The sequence below is a fragment of the Nerophis ophidion genome, linkage group LG01 (assembly GCF_033978795.1).
Source record: "Nerophis ophidion isolate RoL-2023_Sa linkage group LG01, RoL_Noph_v1.0, whole genome shotgun sequence".
NCBI lineage: Eukaryota > Metazoa > Chordata > Actinopteri > Syngnathiformes > Syngnathidae > Nerophis > Nerophis ophidion.
In genome coordinates, this window is record NC_084611.1 from 74,994,223 (window position 1) to 75,010,991 (window position 16,769).

The following is a 16,769-nucleotide window of genomic DNA, read 5'->3' on the forward strand; positions in this document are numbered from 1 at the left end:
TTGGAAGTGGGAGGAAGCCGGAGTACCCGGAGGGAACCCACGCATTCACGGGGAGAACATGCAAACTCCACACAGAGAGATCCCGAGCCTGGATTTGAACCCAGGACTGCAGGAACTTCGTATTGTGAGGCAGACGCACTAACCCCTCTTCCACCGTGAAGCCATATATATATATACATATATATATATATATATATATATATATATATATATATATATATATATATATATATATATATATATATATATATATATATATATATATATATGTCTTGATTGGATTATCCAGAGAATAGTGCTCGATACCATGGTAGAGCGCAATATGTAGGTGTGGGAAAAATCACAAGACTACTTCATCTCTACAGAACTGTTTCATGAGGGGTTCCCTCAATCATCAGGAGATTTTAATGGAAGCATTCACATACAATGGTTTATATAGGGCGTAGAGTGGGTGGGTACAGGCAGGCGTAGGGTGTGGTGATTGGCTCATGTGTTAGCTAGGAGGTGTTTCCATCTGTGGCGGCATGTTGAAATTATTTCACTGCGCTTGTTGAGGGATGACAGGTCTGGATGATATATAATAAACAGTTTCTCTTTTAAGCATAGGTTGCATCTTTAATTACCACTGTTGTAAGGTGTGCTGGATGCAAAAATTTGCCATGTTATTGAGTATTATACATGATTGTCTTTGAGGTTCCAAATGTGCTTGCTGAGTTCTGTAGAATTCCGCAAAGTCTGGTTTCTAAAGGAGGCGTTGTGATAATTCCATCTGGTTTTGAACGCTCCTTCGGTTAATCCCACGTACGTGTCGGATGTGTTAATGTCCTTGCGTGTTACCTTTGCTTGGTAAACGACTGATGTTTGTAATCACCCCCCGTTGAGAGGGCAATCGGGTTTCTTGCGACAGTTACATTCTTTATTGGTTTCAGAGTCGTTTAGTCTGGGTGTAGGCAGTCCTTTTGCAATTGCTTTGTTGTGGTTTGAAATTATTTGTTGTATGTTATTCATACAGTTGTAGCTCAATTTAATGTTGTTCTTGTTGAATATTTTTCTTAGGGTTGTACCAGATGATGTTGTTTTGTTTTCTGCTCTTTTTTGGTTGGTTTCCTGGCGTGGGTTCATAGGTGAGGGTGAAGTTGTATCCGCTTTCATCAAGTGCTTTCTGGTACGTGGGGGTTGCTTGGTCAAATTCAGCTTTGCTAGATGACAGCATCGATAGCCTTTTATTAATTCCGGGAGGTATTCTCTTCGTGGTGGTGGGTGGGTGGTAGCTGTCATGGTGCACGTATTGGAGTGTTGTGTCTAGTTTCGTGAATGGTTGGTAGCTGTTATTTCTCAGGTTGAAAGTGACGTCGAGGAAGTTGATGGTTTGCTTGTTGGCTTCAATCGTGATCCGTAGGCCGTTCTCTTTGAAGATATGGCAAATGCACTTCTTGGTATACTTATATATGTATATATTTTTTCGGCTGAGATAGGCTCCAGCACCCTCCGCAACCCTAAAAGAGACAAGCGGTAGAAAATGAATGGATGTATGAACTTAAAAATAAAATTAACTTGTATTATTTTATGAACATGTCTAATGTTAGGCCAGCAGAGAAGGCTTTGCTGGCCCTGACGGCACACAACTGTGAATACCGTATTCCCTTGAATTGCCGCAGGGCATATAGTGTCATGATCCGTAGTCTGGATCATGTTTAGTTTAGTTATTTTCTGTTAGTTTGGACTCCCTCTGTTGTTTGTGTACCTTTTTGTGAGTCAGTTTGGTCACCATGGCAACATATTAATTTCACCTGCTGAGGGTTCCAGACGCACACCTGTTTTTGTTAATTACTTCCTTATTTAAGCCTGCCTTGTCCCGTCAGTCGGTCTTGGTCCCTTGTTTGCGGTATGCAACTGTTTCGTTGGTAATTCTAGATTTCTTGTTACCTGATCCTGTGCTAGTGTTAGCATTAGCTTCTGTGATTTCGCCACACGTTTCTTTTCGTCTGTTTTGGTACCAGTGTTTTGTTATTAAATCATTCTTACCTTTTAGTTGTTGTCCAGAGTGTCTATGTTTGCGTTGGAGGAACGATCCCGCATTAAAATGTGACCCCCACGTGACAGAAGGGACCAAGCTTACAGTTCCTTCGCCATAGACTCTGAAGATGTGGAGCAAGGTACGTGGAGAGCAATGGAAGCGGAGACTCTACGCCACTCGCCCTTGGAGCGCCAGGACCTGATGTGGGGTCCTAATGGCAAGTTGATTCCGATCACCTCAGTATGGCCCGAGGACATCGATCCACCACAGTACCGGACGCGTCAGCAAAGACGGAAGCCGTCCAAAAGGGCTCCACTTCGCTACCGGGATGCGCCGCTTCCTCAGACTCCTCCGGACAGCAAGACGCCACAAGCAGCAAAGTTTTCCTCGCCGCCGATGTTTGGTAATCCAGTCACTCATTTTGCCAAACAACTTTCTGATTGGGCTGCTAACAAAATGAACTCCGGCTACGACTTCACTCCATCCACTCTTCATGACGTCACTCCGCCCACTTCTGATGACGTCACTGAATCGGCGCGCGGCGATGACATCATTCCGCCGGCGTCATCTAAGGAAGTCACGGACCATAATGTTCTTGTTGTGCCTTCTGTCTCCAGGTGTAAGTCACCTACAAAAGACTATAATTCAAAGATAAAACACTACCAGGACATTTTTTTGAAATTTAGATTTCCTCAGTCTTCTTTTGATTGCCAAGCTCCGCCCCCCATGGCTCTAGTCCCGCCCACGACACGGACGTTTTCTTCTTGTCCTCCCACACAATCTCAGGTGAGAGAGGGAGATGCACTTGCTGAACATTTTTTAGGGGAGGAAAATGAACTGGCTGAACATTTTTTAGGGGAGGAAAATGAACTGCTTGAACATTTTTTAGGGGAGGAAAATGAACTGGCTAAACATTTTTTAGGGGAGGATTCTACCCACCTTCTAACCTCCCTCCACCCACCCCGAAAGACGGTTCCAGACCGCAAGAAGTGCGTCTGGTATCCGCCCCTTGGGGGGGGGCTGGGGCAGGGGGGCGGTGCGGGGGGAGTGGCACAACTGCGCCCAGCCAAGCCGCAACCTCCTCCTAGGCCGCCTCCACCAGCTCCACGACCAGTACCAGCACCAGCTCCACGACCAGTACCAGCACCAGCTCCACGACCAGTACCAGCACCACGACCAGTACCAGTACCAGCACCACGACAAGTACCAGTACCAGCACCACGCCAAGTACCAGTACCAGCGCCACGCCATGTACCAGTACCAGCACCAGCACCACGCCAAGTACCAGCACCAGCTCCACGCCAAGTACCAGCACCAGCTCCACGCCAAGTACCAGCACCAGCTCCACGACAAGTACCAGCACCAGCTCCACGACAAGTACCAGCACCAGCTCCACGACAAGTACCAGCACCAGCTCCACGACAAGTACCAGCACCAGCTCCACGCCGCCAAGCACCGCCATGCCAAGAACCAAGCCAAGTCTCGTCTTCTGCTGCGTCCACGCCTGACACGTCTTCTGCTGCGTCCACGCCTGACACGTCTTCTGCTGCGTCCACGCCTGACACGTCTTCTGCTGCGTCCACGCCTGACACGTCTTCTGCTGCGTCCACGCCTGACACGTCTTCTGCTGCGTCCACGCCTGACACGTCTTCTGCTGCGTCCACGCCTGACACGTCTTCTGCTGCGTCCACGCCTGACTCGTCTTCTGCTGCGTCCACGCCTGACTCGTCTTCTGCTGCGTCCACGCCTGACTCGTCTTCTGCTGCGTCCACGCCTGACTCGTCTTCTGCTGCGTCCACGCCTGACTCGTCTTCTGCTGCGTCCACGTCTGACTCCTCGTCTTCTGCTGCGTCCACGCCTGACTTGTCTTCTGCTGCGTCCACGCCTGTTACGACGGCGCCGACGTGCCAACTTCCATGTCGACCATGGATGTGGCCGCCCCCTGGTCGTCTGCCACGCCAAGTGCATCCACCTCCCTGTCGGCCACGGATGTGGCCGCTCCCTGGTCGCCCGCCTCGCCGGCTGCAGCGGCGTTCCATTCGCCGCCGCCACTTGACTTTGCCTCGGTGGATTCGGGGACACTTGGCCTGGCGACCCACCGCCAATTCCTCCCTCCGCCCTCCCGTGACTCTTGACCCTGCTTGTTTTTGTTTATGGACATCTGGTATCCGTCCTTGAGGAGGGGGTACTGTCATGATCCGTAGTCTGGATCATGTTTAGTTTAGTTATTTTCTGTTAGTTTGGACTCCCTCTGTTGTTTGTGTACCTTTTTGTGAGTCAGTTTGGTCACCATGGCAACATATTAATTTCACCTGCTGAGGGTTCCAGACGCACACCTGTTTTTGTTAATTACTTCCTTATTTAAGCCTGCCTTGTCCCGTCAGTCGGTCTTGGTCCCTTGTTTGCGGTATGCAACTGTTTCGTTGGTAATTCTAGATTTCTTGTTACCTGATCCTGTGCTAGTGTTAGCATTAGCTTCTGTGATTTCGCCACACGTTTCTTTTCGTCTGTTTTGGTACCAGTGTTTTGTTATTAAATCATTCTTACCTTTTAGTTGTTGTCCAGAGTGTCTATGTTTGCGTTGGAGGAACGATCCCGCATTAAAATGCGACCCCCACGTGACAATATAGTATGCGCCTGCCTTGAATTACTGCCGGGTCAAACTCGCTTCCCAAAATAATTAGCACATGCTTAGTATCACCGCCTGGTCAAACTCGTGACGTCACGAGTGACACTTCCCCTGTCATCATTTTCAAAATAGAGGAGGCTGATATCAATACCGGTAATTTGAAATTGCATAAAGGTAAGAAGATTAAGAGCTTTTCAGTAGGATTTAAGGTCCAATCTTACATCACACTCAATTTTTTACTGCATACCTTTGGTAAGTGCCGGAGTGAGAAGAGGTTTTAAAATAATTGGCACATGCTTACTTTTACTGCATGCCTTTGGTAAGCGCAAGAGTGAGAAGAGGTTTTAAATTAATTAGCGCCCCGGCGGCAATTCAAGGAAATACGGTAATTATATTAAATATCAGAATTGGACCACAAATAAAACCTTGTTCCGGACCACACAAAACGTAGGGGCCCTGTTTCACACACACAGGCCCACGCTATCAACTTGACAAGCGCGGACACACGCCTCAGCTAGTTAGCGGGCAGAAAAGTGATGATACAGTCATCGAATGGAGTCACGTTGTCATTTAACAACCACCCCTTGCAAGATTCTGCTGCACGCTGATGGAGAGTTGTGGTAGAAATGAGCTCCCTTGGGAGAGTGTGTGTGTCTTCTTGTGTGTCCGGAATAGAGAGAAAGATGTCTGGGCTGAGGCGACTACGGAGTAAGAGAATATTCTAATGTCTTAAGAGGTGCTGTTTGAGGCCTAATCGATAGATAGTATTGATTCCAGCTCGTGGGTCGAGATGATGCATGTTGTGTTCACCGTATAATGGGCTTAGTGTGTGTACATGTGTTTGGACCCATTCAGTACACTTGGTATATTTATTGAGGTCATGCTCTCTACCGCTTTAATAGGCAGAGAGAAATAACAGGTCGGCAAACCCAACTATTAGTTTCTGTAATTGTTTTTTTTCTGACGGTTTGCCTTATTATAGTTCACCTCTAACAAGCAAATACTCTACTTTTAAAGGCCAGTGACGGCAGTTAAACAGCATGTGCTCATTGCTATTGGCTGATGGAGTAGCTACATGGCCAATATAAGTCAAAATAGGACCTTGTTGAGTGTGTTGCATACAGACGACCGAAGGGGTTTAGTGGCCCTAAACAAGGTTTTGTTGACGTGGCCCCATTTTGGTGTTTAATATTACTGGTGTAAGGGGTTTGTGCAGGGGGCGGCAACTTAAAATGTTGAAAGAGCCATATTGGACCAAAAATACAAAAACAAATATGTCTGGAGCTGCAAAAAAATGAAAGCCATATTTTATATATCAATGATGAAATATTAACATTGCAACACATGCCAATACAGCCTTTTTAGTTTACTAAATTGCAATTTTAAATTTCTCGTGAGGCATCCTGTTGAAAACGTCGCGGCATGATGACACGTGTGTTTGACGTCTCGGGTTGTAGCGGACATTATATTCCAGCCTTATCCAAGCTATAAGTAGTCTGCTTTAATCATATAATTACACCGTATTCTGGACATCTGTGTTGTTGAATCTTTTGCAAATTCTTCAATTAATAATGGAGAAGTCAAATTAGAAAAATGGAGTGGGGAAGCTTTTAGCCTTTCGCCACTCAAACACAGCCGGTGTTTCCTTGTTTAAAATTCCCGAAGGTGAAGCTTTACTATGGAACAGAGCGGTCAAGCGAACATGTCAACCGGCAGGTTTCGGTGAGAAAATTATGGTAATAAGTCAGCTCTTACCGTAGTTATGAGCGGAGCTCACGTCCTCCTGCAGCTATTACCTCCTCCCACCGGAGACACTAGCGGTCACCACACCCCTCCGACTTTCAGGTACTATATGATCTCACTAAAACACTAGTAACACAATAGGCAGATAAGGGATTTTCCAGATTTATCCTAGTAAATGTGTCCTATAACATCTGAATCGTTCTGACTGCCCTCGCCTTTTTTTTTTCTAGTCCTTCACTCTCAATATCGTCATCCACAAATCTTTCATCCTCGCTGAAATTAATTGCGAAATTGTCGCTTTCTCGGTCCGAATCGCTCTAGCTGCTGGTGGCTATGATTGTAAACAATGTGAGGATGTGAGGAGCCCTAAAACCAGTGACGTCACGCGCACTTCGTCTGCTACTTCCGGTAAAGGCAAGGCTTTTTTATTAGCGACCAAAAGTTGCGAACTTTATCGTCGATGTTCTCTACTAAATCCTTTCAGCAAAAATATGGTAATATCGCAAAATGATCAAGCATGACACATAGAATGGAACTGCTATACCCGTTTAAATAAGAAAATCTCATTTCAGTAGGCCTTTAAAGGAAACCAAATGAGCTCAAATATACCTAAAAACGAGGCATAATTGTGACGGTTTGCTGGCATTGTGGTGCGGGTTCGCTCTCTAAGGGATGCAGTCGTATTTGGACACAGCGTGAAAGTAGGAAATTATTATTTATTTACTCTAAAACAGACTAAGAACAGAAACACTTGCACAAGGCACTAAAGGCAAAAACGAACAGAACTAGCATGGGAGCTACAAGAACTAAAAAAGCGCTAGCATGTGAGCTGGGGAACAAACAAAAGAAGCATAGCGCGAAAGCTAGCAAGTACAAGAGATGATTTTTTACCACGATTGAGAAACAACTTTGTCACCTGTTGCACGGAACTGAAACTACGATGCGAGGGTGAGCAAATGGAAAAAGCAGGCTTAAATAAGGACAGTAATTAGGAGGCAGGTGTGCGTCAAGAACAAAAGGCAGGTGACACTAATGCGTAGATATGACAACAGAACAAAACAGGAAGTGCCACCCGGAACTACGGAAGACAAACGCTAATAAGATGTGATAAAAAATGGAACCAAAACCAGAATAAGACATGATCCGGGCAGCGGATCATGACAATAATGATGCAATATGTACATGTAGCTAGCCTAAATATCATGTTAGCATCGATTAGCTTGCAGTGACCAAATATGTCTGATTAGCACTCCATACAAGTAAATAACGTGAACAAAACTCACCTTTGTGCATTCATGCACAATGTTAAAATTTGGTGGACAAAATGAGACCGAAAAAGAAGTGGCATAAAACACATCTTAGAAAGTCGGAGAAAGTTATACATGTAAACAAACTAAGGTGAGTTCAAGGACCGCCAAAATTAGTCGGACAAAACGGCGCTGGCCAAATACTCGAATCAGTGAGGCATGTTCAAAGGGGAACATTATCACAATTTCAGAAGGGTTAAAACCAATAAAAATCAGTTCCCAGGGGCTTATTTTATTTTTCGAAGTTTTTTTTTTAAATTTTACCCATCATGGAATATCCCGAAAAAAGGCTTTAAAGTGCCTGATTTTCGCTATCTGTAAATCCACCGTCCATTTTCCTGTGACGTCACATAGTGATGCCAATACAAACAACATGGCGGATAGCACAGCAAGATATAGCGATATCAGCTCGGATTCAGACTTGGATTTCAGCGACTTAAGCGAATCAACAGAGTATGCATATATTGAAATGGATGGTTGGAGTATGGAGGCAGATAGCGAAAACGAAATTGAAGAAGAAACTGAAGCTATTGAGCGAATAGCTAATGAAGCTATTCAGCGATCGCCTTCTAACCAACGATTGCATCTTTTGACAAGACCACTGGAGCAACTTAAATCTGTCGATTGGTAAATGTTTGTTTGGCATTAAGTGTGGGTGGAGGGAAAGGCTGGATGCAAATATAGCTACAAATGTACATACAGCTAGCCTAAATAGCATGTTAGCATTGATTAGCTGGCAGTCATGCCGTGACCAAATATGTCTGATTAGCACAAAAGTCAATAACATCAACAAAACTCACCTTTGTGATTTCGTTGACTTTATCGTTGGAAATGCATCTGCTTAGAGTGTCGCAGGATATCCACACATCTCTGTGCCATCTGTCGTAGCATCGCTGGTAAAATGTGCAGACCAAACGAGGGACTTTCGCATCTTTTGACACTGTGGCAACTTAAATCTGTCGATTGGTATGTGTTTGTTTGGCATTAAATGTGGGCGGAGGGAATGGCTGGATGCAAATATAGCTACAAATGAGGCATAACGATGCAATATGTACATTCAGCTAGCCTAAATAGCATGTTGGCATTGATTAGCATGCCGTGCTAATCGATGCACACGGAAATCAAATTGAATCCGTCCCTGATTGTGTTGTTACACCCTCCGACAACACACCGACGAGGCATGATGTCTCCAAGGTTCCAAAAAATTGTCGAAAAAACGGAAAATAACAGAGCTGAGACCCGGTGTTTGCAATGTGTTCGAGGAAATGAAAATGGCGGCTGTATTACCTCGGTGACGTCACGTTCTGACGTCATCGCAAAAAGAGCGATAAACAGAAAGGCGTTTAATTTGCCAAAATTCACTCATTTACGGAAAACAGTCGAAAAAACGGAAAATAACAGAGCTGATTTGATTCGATTTTTGTAATGTGTTTGAGGAAGTGGCGGATTGATTACCAATGTGATGTCACGTTGTGACGTCATCACTCCAAAAGCGAATAATAGAAAGGCGTTTAATTTGCCAAAATTCACCCATTTAGAGTTCGGAAATCGGTTAAATGGGAACATTATCACCAGACCTATGTAAGCGTCAATATATACCTTGATGTTGCAGAAAAAAGACCATATATTTTTTTAACCGATTTCCGATTTCTAAATGGGTAAATTTCGGCGAATTAAACGTCTTTCTGTTTATCGCTCTGTGGCGATGACGTCAGAATGTGACGTCACCGAGGTAATACAGCCGCCATTTTCATTTTCAAACACATTGTAAACATTGGGTCTGTTATTTTCCATTTTTTCGACTATTTTTTGGAACCTTGGAGACATCATGCCTCGTCGGTGTGTTGTCGGAGGGTGTAACAACACTAACAGGGAGGGATTCAAGTTGCACCACTGGCCCGAAGATGCGAAAGTGTCTGCCGCCAGACCCCCATTGAATGTGCCAGAGTGTCTCCACATTTTACCGGCGATGGAAGACATGGCACAGAGATGTATGGATAACCTGCAGATGCATTTGCAACGATAAAGTCAACGAAATCACAAAGGTGAGTTTTGTTTATTTTGACTTATGTGCTAATCAGACATATTTGGTTGCGGCGTGACTGCCAGCTAATCGATGCTAAAATGCTACGCTAATCGACGCTAACAAGCTATTTACCGGCGGTGCTAAAGCAGACATGGCACAGAGATGTATGGATAACCTGCAGATGCATTTGCAACGGTAAAGTCAACGAAATCACAAAGGTGGGTTTTGTTAAAGTTGACTGCCAGCTAATCGATGCTAACATGCTACGCTAATCGATGCTAACATGCTATTTACCGGTGGTGCTAAAGCAGACATGGCACAGAGATGTATGGATAACCTGCAGATGCATTTGCAACTATATTACGTTTCCTTCCACCCACATTTAATGCGAAAAAAACACTTACCAATCAACGGATTTAATTTGCTCCAGTGTCACAAGATGCGAAAGTCCTGATCGTTTGGTCCGCACATTTTACCGGCGATGCTAACGCAGCTATTCGGCCATGCTATGGCTATGAATAGCGTCAATAGCTATTCGCTCAATAGCTTCAGTTTCTTCTTCAATACTTTCATACTCCAACCGTCCGTTTCAATACATGCGTAATCTGTTGAATCGCTTAAACGGCTGAAATCCGAGTCTGAATCCGAGCTAATGTCGCTATATCTTGCTGTGGTATTCGCCATTGTTTGTTTACATTGGCAGCACTGTATGACGTCACAGGGAAATGGATAGTGGCATTGCAAATAGCGAAAATCAAGCACTCTAAAGCTTTTTTTAGGGATATTCTGAGACCGGTAAAATAAATAAAAAAAATTAAAAAAATACAACAAGCCACTGGGAACTGATTTTTATTGTTTTTAACCCTTTTGAAATTGTGCTAATGTTCCCCTTTAAAAAAATATATGGTCTTTTTTCTGCAACATCAAGGTATATATTGACGCTTACATAGGTCTGGTGATAATGTTCCCCTAATTATTTTATAGCAATTAGGGAGGTTGGTGTCATGTTTGTCCTCCGACAGAAACTACATTAAAACAAAAAATATAATTTTTATATTTTTTTCCCCTTATCTTTTTCCATTTTTCATACATTTTTTGAAAAAGCTCCAGAGAGCCACTAGGGCGGCGCTAATATCTAGAGCCGCGGGTTGCCAACCCCCGGGCTTGTGAGTATTACAATACAGTCATCCCTTCCCACGTTGCACTTTGAAGATTGCGGCTTATAAAGGCGACTGCATGGGGTGTTATTTCATTTCAGGAGGACCCACGCCCCCTGACCCTGGAAGGGATACGCAGTAGAAAATAGATGAATGGATTATTTATGCGGCAGCACGGTGGAAAGGGGGTTAGTGCATGTGCTGCACAATATGAAGGTCCTGAGTTCAATCCCGGGCTTGGGATCTTTCTGTGAGGAGTTTGCATGTTTTTCCCGTGACTGCGTGAGTTCCCTCCGGCTAATCATGCACCTGTGAATAGGTTAAATGGCAACACTAAATTGGCCCTAGTGTGTGAATGTGAGTGTGAATGTTGTCTGGCTATCTGTGTTGGCCCTAGGAGGAGGTGGCGACTTGTCCAGGGTGCAACCCGCCTTCCGCCCAAATGCAGCTAATATGGGCGCCAGAGCCCCCCGCGACCCCAAAAGGGAATAAGCGGTAGGAAATGGATGGATGGAATTAAAATACCATGCCAGTCCGGTAACCAATTAACAGCGATGAACGAGGGTTTACTGTATTACTCTTGCGGCGACCAAAAGTTTACATACACCTATGAAGCACCTTCCTACTGTAAATGTTGATACTATCGATACCCAGCATGGTATCAGCGAACAAACGATACTGATGTAATTAGATCTGTTTTTTTCTTTATCTCATTCTTTCTTTTATTACGAAATAGTATTTTTCGGTCATTTTTGTTATTGTTCACCAACACAGGGAGTGAATCTGGATCCGAACCCAAACAATTTAAATGGGAGCCAATAAAAGTTTTTGTGGAGTTATTGTGAACTACCAAGTTTATTTTGATTAAAAAAAATGGATGCAGCATTCAATACCAGACATAATAACAATGTTAACATGTGTTTACTCTCGATACTTGCTGTAAAACAAAGGATTGTGTCAAAATTATTAGTTGTTGAACCCCAAGATGCAGAGATGGAGGTAGGCATTGGATATGAAGACATTTTTTAATATAAATAATAGAACAAGAACAAACAAAAAGCACGCACGTGGGCGGAATAACAAACTAAGGGAGCTAGCACTGGAAGCTAGAAAACAAAAAGGAACTTTAGCATGGAAGCTAGAGGTTAGCAAACAGAAAAACTGGAAAGAACTAATGGCTAACAAGAACAGCTTACCGCTACGACGACCAGGACAAAATGTAGCACGACAGGTAATAGCTGAAAAGAATCACAGACACGACAAGAGCAACATATGGCAACAACTAGTCCGAATGACAATACAATACAATGATCCAGCAACTGGCACAGGACAAAGCAGGTACAAATAGGAGCAGGCTGATTGGCAACTGGTGTGGCCAGGTGCCGATCAGCTGCAGCTGAGGAGGAACACAACACTCAGGGAACAAGACAGGAAGCTGACAAAATAAGAGCACTAGAGAGGAACTAAAGACAGGAGATACTAAACACAGAGGAAACAGACAAATGCAGAGGAAAAAACTAAAACATAGACAAACTGTCAGTAGAAAGCCTGACAGATTGGACTCGAAATCGGATTGGATCTGAAGTCTTAAAAATCTGATGGAGATGGGAGCACAAAAACGTTGATCGAGACATTGCTAATTTTTACAAGCATAAAAATAAGTTGAGTTGAGTTTGAGTTTATTTGGAACATGCAAGCATACAACATGATACATCACAATTTCCAGTTCCTCTACTCAACATGTTCGAAAAGGAGTAGGAAGAAGCAGAACTTATTTAATCCTACTTGTTTTCCTTTACATAGCAGTTGCTAAAACTTTTGTGAACTTCCAGTTGTCAATGTATTCACAATATACCCCGTAAGCAATAACAATAAATAATACCGGTAAATAATAATTGGTGAATTAATTATATTTTATATGGTGAGATGAGTGCATGCATTATCTTAAAAATGAATGGATGGATGAGATCAATTCAGAATGTTTATCATGGTTCTTGTTATTTGGACTTTGTAAACACTTTAAGTTTGAAGAGTTTCTTTAAGTGGATTATGTTAGTACATTGTTTGATTTATTTGCATACTGATAAACTGAAGGTCTTAAGTGTTGTACGTGCATCCAAATGTTTTAAATTACATTTTTCTCAGAGATTATATTTCTCCTCTTTAGTTGAGAATATCCATAATTGTTGTATATTATTGGGTAGCAAATTGTAGTTTGATTTGTGTATAATTTTAGCTGTTTAAATACATAGATAGTACTTTATTGATTCCTTCAGGAGAGTTCCCTCAGAAAAATAAAATTCCAGCCGCAGTGTACAGAGTTGGGATCGAATTTAAAAAAGTAAATAATGAGGGTAAATGTTTGCAAATTCACTATGTCGGTAATGGATGAAAAACAAAAACAGAACTTTGCCAACTGTCCGTCTTTTTTTGCAAGTATGGCACAAAAATAAAACATAAAGTCGCTTTGAATAAAGGTTTTCACAAGATTTTGTTGTTACTTTTGAGTCAAATTTGCTTTATTAGTCATTGTTTGAATTGTTTGAAGCGACACTTTTAACCTAATCAATGCTGCAGTCTTTTAATGGAACTCATTTGAGCTATACACTCAAAGTGGCCGTGTTCCAACATCCAAGTGTGTGTGTGTGTGTGTGTGTGTGTGTGTGTGTGTGTGTGTGTGTGGGTTGCAGCCTCAGCCTCGGCTACTCACTTAGTGCCTGTGCGCTAAAAGGGGAACATCATCACAATTTCAAAAGGGTTAAAAACAATAAAAATCAGTTCCCTGTGGCTTGTTGTATTTTTTGAATTTTTTTTTTGAAATTTTACCGGTCCTGGAATATCCCCAAAAAAAGCTTTAAAGTGCCTTTTTTTCGTTCTCTGCCAAGACACTGTCCATTTCCCTGTGACGTCATACAGTGCTGCCAATACAAACAAACAATGGCGATTACCACAGCAAGATATAGCGACATTAGCTCGGATTCAGACTCGGATTTCAGCGGCTTAAGCGATTCATGTATTGAAACAGATGGTTGGAGTATGAAAGTATTGAAGAAGAAACTGAAGCTATTGAGCAAATAGCTATCGACGCTATTCATAGCCATAGCATGGCCGAATAGCTGCGTTAGCATCGCCGGTAAAATGTGCGGACCAGACGATCAGGACTTTGGCATCTTGTGACACTGGAGCAACTTAAATCCGTCGATTGGTAAGTGCTTTTTTCGCATTAAATGTGGGTGGAAGGAAACGTAATATATTTGCAAATGCATCTGCAGGTTATCCATACATCTCTGCCATGTCTGCTTTAGCAACGCCGGTAAATAGCATGCTAACATCCATTAGCGTTGCATGTTAGCGTCGATTAGCTGGCAGTCAACAGCAACAAAACTCACATTTGTGATTCCGTTGACTTTATCGTTGCAAATGCATCTGCAGGTTATCCATACATCTCTGTGCCATGTCTGCTTTAGCACCGCCGGTAAATAGCATGTTAGCATCGATTAGCGTAGCATGTTAGCATCGATTAGCTGGCAGTCACGCCGCGACCAAATATGTCTGATTAGCACATAAGTCAACAACATCAACAAAACTCACCTTTGTGATTTAGTTGACTTTATCGTTGCAAATGTATCTGCAGGTTATCCACACATGTCTGTCATCGCCGGAAAAATGTCTACTTTCGCATCTTCGGGCCAGTGGTGCAACTTGAATCCCTCCCTGTTAGTGTTGTTACACCCTCCGACAACACACCGACGAGGCATGATGTCTCCAAGGTTCCAAAAAATAGTCGAAAAAATGGAAAATAACAGAGCTGAGACCCAATGTTTGCAATTTGTTCGAGGAAATGAAAATGACGTCTGTATTACCTCGGTGACGTCACGTTCTGACGTCATCGCAAAAAGAGCGATAAACAGAAAGGCGTTTAATTTGCCAAAATTCACTCATTTAGAGTTCGGAAATCGGTTAAAAAAATATATGGTCTTTTTTCTGCAACATCAAGGTATATATTGACGCTTACATAGGTCTGGTGATAATGTTCCCCTTTAAAGGCCTACTGAAACCCACTACTACCCACCACGCAGTCTGATAGTTTATATATCAATGATGAAATATTAACATTGCAACACATGCCAATACGGCATTTTTAGTTTACTAAATTTCGTCTTAGAAATGTCATTTAATGATGACGTGTACGTGTGACGTCACAGGGTTTTAGGAAGTATGAGCGCTACGCACACACACAGATAAAAGTCGTCTGCTTTAACCGCATAATTACACAGTATTTTGGAGATCTGTGTTGCTGAATCTTTTGCAATTTGTTCAATTAATATTGGAGAAGTCACAGTAGAAAGATGGAGTTGGGAAGCTTTAGCCTTTAGCCACACAAACACACGGTGTTTCCTTGTTTAAAATTCCCGGACATGAAAATTTACTATCGATCAGAGTGGTCAAGCAGACATGGATCCAGACCAAATGTCAACCGCAGGTTTCGGTGAAAAATTGTGGTTAAAAAGTCAGTTCTTACCGATTAAAAGCTGAGTTTGTGCCGTCCATAGCTGCCGTCAACTTGCCTGAGACACTGCTCGTCAACACGCGGCCGTGGACACACACCTCCAACTTTAAGGTACTGTTTGTCACGCCTGTAAATCTGGTTTTATGTTTGATCATGTTTTGTTTTGTTTTCTGGACTCTTTTTCCGTTTTTTCACTTCCTGGTTTGCTTTTGTTACCATTTCAACGCATTAGTTCCCACCTTGTCACGCCCCTGCCCTCAGTCCTGATTATCACAGCCAGTATTTAAGTCATTGTCTTTCTGTTAATCGGTCTGGGAACTTTGCTTTCATTGCCTTCATGCCTGCATTGCATTGCCTACCTATGCTTCTCATTCTCCATCCCCACAATCACCTGCCACGCACCTTGCTATTCTTGCCTCCTGTTTTTTTGTCACAGTAAGTGTTTTGTGTTAGTTGTTTATAGCCATGCCATCGTACTGTTTCTGTTCATAGTTCATTCATGCCATCGTGCAAGTGTTTTTGTTTCCTATTTGTATTTTGTAGCCAAGTTTTATACCTCCTTGTGAGCGCCCTTAGTTTGCTTATTTTTGTATTTAGTGTATAAATAAATAATCATGTACCTGAATTCACGCCTGGCTCGTCCCGTATTTCCTCTGCGTCGAAGGAGCAAAACAAATCCATGTCCAGGTGTGACAAAAGTTCCCAGCCTGATGAACAGAAAGAAAATGACTTAAATACTGGCTGTGATAATCAGGAACAGGTGCGGGACTGAGGGCAGGGGCGTGACAAGGTGGGAACTAATGTGTTGACATGGTAACAAAAGCAAACCAGGAAGTGAAAAAACGGAACAAGAGTCCAGAAAACAAAACATGATCAAACATAAAACCAGATTTACAGGCTTGACACTATTTGACTCACTAAAACACTAGCAACACAATAGAAAGATAAGGGATTTCCCAAAATTATCCTAGTAAATGTGTCTAAAAACATCGGAATACGTCCCAATGCTATCGCGTTTTTTTTTTTCAACTCATTTTTTTTTTCTAGTCCGTCGCTATCAATATCCTCAAACACGAATCTTTCATCCTCGCTCAAATTAATGGGGAAATTGTCGTTTTCTCGGTCCGAATAACTGTTTTTGTTGCAGACTCCCATTAAAATCAATGTGAATATATGAGGAGCCATCAACATGTGACGTCATCGTCAAAGGCGAGGCTTTTTCAGGAGGTATCAAAATGGGCGAACTTCATCGTCGATTTTCTCTACTAAATCCTTTCAGCAAAAATATGGCAGTATTGCGAAATGATCAAGTATGACACATGGAATGGACCTGCTATTCCCATTGAAATAAAAAAAATCTCATTTCAGTAGGCCTTTAAA

The 16,769-nt window shown here is 42.8% G+C and overlaps 1 long non-coding RNA gene across 1 annotated transcript; it reads right to left on the reverse strand.

The window, feature by feature from the left end:
• Window positions 1-356: 356 nt before the first annotated feature.
• Window positions 357-16,277, reverse strand: LOC133559508 (uncharacterized). The gene is made up of 2 exons (XR_009808191.1): window positions 16,010-16,277; window positions 357-1,496 (listed from the first exon to the last, which is right to left on the reverse strand). It is a non-coding gene; the product is annotated as an uncharacterized LOC133559508 (long non-coding RNA).
• Window positions 16,278-16,769: the final 492 nt, after the last annotated feature.